The sequence below is a fragment of the Canis lupus genome, chromosome 6, assembly GCF_048164855.1.
Source record: "Canis lupus baileyi chromosome 6, mCanLup2.hap1, whole genome shotgun sequence".
In the NCBI taxonomy this organism is placed as follows: Eukaryota; Metazoa; Chordata; class Mammalia; order Carnivora; family Canidae; genus Canis; species Canis lupus.
Genome location: NC_132843.1, coordinates 69577926 through 69583341, shown reverse-complemented (window position 1 = coordinate 69583341; position 5416 = coordinate 69577926). Strand labels below are relative to the sequence as shown.

Here is a 5416-nt window from a genome sequence, read left to right as displayed (position 1 = left end):
CACAGAGGGTCGTGATCCAATTGGAAGGGAAGCAGAATTTTTAAAAAGAAAGAGGTTTGACCAAATTTTAATCCTTGTCATTTTCATTTCTCTTACCCTGTGGATTTGGGTGATTTTATTTACACTGTCAGCTTGAGCCTAGGGATTGGAAATCAGGCTTTTATGGAGATTATTAAAAGTACATAGAGTACACTAAAGGTTGGGCTCAGTGATATATGCTGCTAAAAATATGAATGTGAATGCCCTGGTATTAGATGCCACTGGCGTACATTTCATCCTCCTTAGAAGGTTATTCTTGGGAGCCAGACCTGGTGCGATGGTAATGAGATGCAGGCTGTCAGGATATTTCTAATAGGTAGCAAATGACCAGGGATGGAGGTGAATTAGCATTACTCAGATGAGGAGGTAGCTCTTTATACCATTAATTCCAATGCAAAGTAAAAGAGAGGGCATTGTAAAGTGGGGGGAGGAGGAGGGTAGGGTTAGAGCTTCAAGGATTTATCGATGGGTTGGATGGGACACAACGTCACCCAAGTCCCTAGGCTGGGTTGTGTTTGGCACAAGCTTCTCAGATGCATTGCTAGTGACTTTTTGTTAGATAATGTCATATAGGCCTAGATTACAAAGACAAAGCTCTAGACCTCAGCCACAATCTTTAAGATCTCAATAGATAAAAATGAAATGGTTTACTCAATCTCAAAATACTAGAAGCATTCAATGCTGCAGCCTCAGGTCAAAATGGTGAGCAGGCCTGCTGTTGCAGCATCAAGCCGATGGCTAGAGCGTATTTGAAAATGCTATTACAATGCTGCAGGGTTCCATAAACTGGGGTTAATGCGAGATGATACAGTATATGAGAATGATGATGTGAAAGAGACTGCACGAAGCCTTCCTGAGAACCTTTATAACGACAGGATGTTTCACATTAAGAGAGCACTGGACCTGACCATGAGGCAGCAGATCTGCTCTTTAACAGCAGTGGACAAAATATGAGAAGGATAAATTCTATTTTGAAAAGTAGAATTAGGGGATCCCTGGGTGGTGCAGCGGTTTGGCACCTGCCTTTGGCCCAGGGCGCGATCCTGGAGACCCGGGATCGAGTCCCACGTCGGGCTCCTGGTGCATGGAGCCTGCTTCTCCCTCTGCCTGTGTCTCTGCCTCTCTCTCTCTCTCTCTCTCTCTGTGTGACTATCATAAATAAATAAATAAAATTTTTTTTAAAAAAGTAGAATTATCTGAAAGAAGAAGAAATATCTGAAAGAAGTCATTCAGGAAAGAAAGGAGAGAGAAGAATGGGCAAAGAAATAATCACAGAATTGAAATCTGTGGTTGCAGCTGCCCTAAAATATGTTTAAAAGGTTGGGTAAATTTGAAATGTACAATTTAGAACTATTTGAGCTGCAAATGGATTACTTTAAAAGACTCTTTCTAATTTTACTTGAGAGAGAGAGAGAGCATGAGCAAAGAGGAGAGGCAGAGGGGGAAACAGACTCCTCACTGAGTGGGGAGCCCCATGTGAGGCTCGATCCAAGGGTCCTGGGATCATGACCTGAGCCGAAGGCAGATGCTTAACTGACTGAGCTACTCAGGCACCACTGTATTACTTTAAATAAATGTCTAGTGTAATTATAAAACAAAACACTAGACAGATGCATTCACGTTTCCATGAAGCAGGTTTAGGATCTCAAAGACATGGAAGTACTACTTTACAAAGTGGCTGCCTACGTGGGACTTGTGTCCTTGCAAGGTTATAGATTAGAATAATCTCTATAGGCTTAAGAAGGTTTTAGAGAACTCCATGCAGCACAGCTCTGTGATGGACCACTGGGAGAAAATGGGGTATTTGAGGCATTTCTTTCCAATCAAGGGGGCTGATGGCATCCCCATGCCTGCTGCACGGCCTCCTTAGTAGATGGAGAGTCACTGCCAAGCTGAAGCTTTAAAGTGTGTTCCACAGGTAGAAATGGGGAGGAAGGCAGATGGCAGAAAGCAACTGACCAAGTGTTTATTTCACTTGGAGCTCTCAGTGTAAGGATCGAGGTTCGTAACTCTGTCACGTCCCAGATGATTATGTACAAACGAAAATGTGCTATCCTGCCACAGAGACAGGTGCGATGCAAAAAATGTGCTATCCAGGCCATAGAAAAGGGACAGCTATTATAGGTGGTCCGCCAATGCCTTCACTGTTTGAAACCTTAGTTCTGAACCCCTTGTCCTTATTCGCTTATGTTTCACATCCTGACTGGGCCTCAGGTCAGGTTGTTTGTTTTTCCTTTCTCGAGCCTTACCCACTCACCCTCCAAAGCAGCCACCCTCTGACTAAAATGTTTATTTCCTTCTTAAACTTTGATCCCTATTCCTGCTCCGGCAGTACTGCCTTCGTGCATACTGAACAAACATCTCCACCTGGTCTGGACTGCCACACGGACCTCTCTATGTCAGTGTGCCCTCACCCCCCCTACCCCCCCCCCCCACCGGGAGAGAGGCTCTCCCTCCCGGTGTACCGCAGTTGCGCCAATAGGTAGGGTCTGTTGAGGATACCAGTCAATGGCCACCAGACAGAAGTAAAATGGGTCCTTTAATGTGATGGCAATAGAAATTGCTATGGACCATGGCCCATACCACCCAACCCTCCTTCATTAACTGTCTTTTAAACATATATACATATAGAGCACCTGGGTGGCTCAGTCAGTTAGAGGTCTGCCTCCAGATCAGGTCATGATCCTGGAGTCCTGGGATTGAGCCCCGCGTCAAGCTCCCTGCTCAGTAGGGAGTCTGCTTCTCTCTTTCCCTCTGCCTGCCACTCCCCCTGCTTGTTCTCGCTCTCTGTTAAATAAATTATATATATATATATATATATGCATATATTATGGTATTGATATGTTTTTTCAAATCAGGTTTCTCATATTTTATTTACCAGATTTGCATAACAATTCCACAAGTCAGAAAGGACAAATATGAGTTCTCTGGTACAACAGTACAAGTAAGATCTAGAAAAGTTAAGTGACTTGGCCATTATTACATGGCAAGTAAATAATAGAGCATACTATAGGGCAACTCTACCTACACTCCCTTGGCCTAAGATACTCTGAAGAACAGAATCAAATCCATGTGGTCACTCTGTATGGAAATTAATAAATAATTTTGATGGTAAAATGATACATTTGATGATGATGATGAGAATGATGAATGTTTTCTGCCTCCAAGTGTAGACATCAATTTCATTTTCCTGACTTGCTTGCAAGCAAGCAAGACTTCCTTGCACATCTGCAGGCCTTCACACCAATAGTTACTTCTACTTAGAATGCCTTCCACCTGACCTATTTGCCTAGAAAATCCCTCTCCATCCCTTAGAATCTGATATGTATGTAACTTCTATGAGGTCTGTACCTCGCACTGCCCCACCCCACCTCCACACAGAAGGAACTATATCATATGTTAATGGTGTTACACTTAGGATATAATTCTTGATGTCATTATCTGTTTATCTGTATGTTCCTGCACCAGATTACGGATAAGACCAGGAACAATGTTTCATTTCTCTTTGCTTTCCAGCCTCTGTTGCGGTGCCTGACAAGTTAAAGATACTCAAAAAGTATTTTTGAACAATGATGATGATGGTGATGTCGATGATGTGGTAGGAGGATAATTTCACTCCTTTCAAGAGAAATGAAGAGCTCTTCCAGCTTTTAGTATATTAGCTAAGGTAATCAGTGTAGGCTGCTATAAAATACAGTTTCCAAATATGACTACTAGAACCCAGTACAAGGCTATTACTTACTCACGAACATCTGGTGGAGGTTGGACTCCTTCCATTGTGTGTTTTTTTCCATCTTGGAGTCCTTCGCTTCCAGCTCTTCAGATGAAAGAAAAACAAGACATACCAGGTTTTAATATAGGTGGCCTCAAAATAACATCATCTGCCCATATACAACTGGGCAAAGCTCAGGATCACATGGCCCATCTAATTTCAAGGCAGCCTGGGAGATGTAACCTTCCTTATATCCAATAAAAAACCAAAGTGGTGAACACTGAAAGACTTTTGCCATAGTCTGCCCTTCTGGACATCTAATATCCATTATACTCTTCCTTTCACTCACCTCACAGGTCAAGGTTCCATCCAGTCACCACCTTTACATCATGTCCAGAATACTTGAGTGATGCACCATCTTCACCATCAGTCTGATATAGTACCTCTAGTACTATATAGTACTACATATTAAAAAGACAAGTTATCTGTTTCTCAACTTCCCCACCATCACAACCCATTTATAATGATAGAAAAGAACAACAAATAATCCAATTGAAAAGGGAAAGAATGGATGGTGTGCAGCATTAGGGGCCATAGCCAAGCTAAAACCCTTCTGGGTCAGCACTGTGAAGTCCATATCCTCTGGACATGGAGGATGTGTGTAGAGTTTGCTCTAGAAAGGACTCCCTTCTTTTGTTCTTCTCCTTGGCCACGCATGAAGTGTGGAAGAACACCCTTCATTAGGAACAGTGCCACTCTAAAAGCTTGACTTCTGCTCAGTCTGGAATGGGTTGGGAACTCAAGAATTATTTAAGCCTTGAACAAAGAAGGACTTTTTAGGTCTAGGCCCTTGGGTTCTTTGGTAATGCAGTCCTCAAAAACTTGGAAGGCACAGGATATATCTGCTTCCAGTCAGGTCCAGGTGCCAGCAGCCACACCCAGTTGTTTTCTAGACATTGCTACTAAATCTACCTTTTTTCTTTGCCCCTTCTCATCCATGCCTTTCTTTCTCTCAGCATAATTACCTAAAGATATTGAGGCTCTCAGAAAGAATAGATGGGAAGACCGTACCCTTGATTTGATTTTTGTCTCAAAAAATTCCATTCAATTGAGAACTCTTACTAGATATTTGTCACTTAAAGCCCTTTTTGGTACCATGTCTTACTGAGTGAGTCTAAAATAAATTTATTTCTTCCAATAGTACAGCCCAAATTTCTGTATTCTGTATTCTATTTCTGCTTGCAAACTCATGATGCTTTCCTGAGTCACCTCTTTCTTTCAATACACATCTAGATTTCTTGTGATACTAAAAACACTGCTGAAATTCTGTGTTTTTAACCATTTCCCCTAAAGGTATAAACTGTGCATGTGGCTGCCTTCCAATTAATAGCAGGCAATAGTTATATGATTTGTCACAGCATAACCTGAAGTTCTATCTTCCATTTTCTGGTATTAGTTGCCTTTCTGCCTGACACTGAACTACTAAACCAAAAATATATATTTAACATAGTATGACAGTCAAGGAATATGATTTGGTTATGTCAACACCCCACTTCTGGTACCAGTTTCTGTATTACAGCCATAAATCCCTGTTACTATAACGACAATCTCAGTGGTCTACACAGTACTTCATTTCTCCCTCATGCCACTGTGAATGCAACTCTG

At 42.0% G+C, this 5416-nt stretch overlaps 1 pseudogene; it reads left to right on the top strand.

Annotated features, from left to right (window-relative positions):
- The first annotated feature begins 738 nt into the window (after window positions 1-738).
- LOC140634766 (cytochrome b-c1 complex subunit 7-like) lies at window positions 739-1308 on the top strand (annotated as a pseudogene).
- Window positions 1309-5416: the final 4108 nt, after the last annotated feature.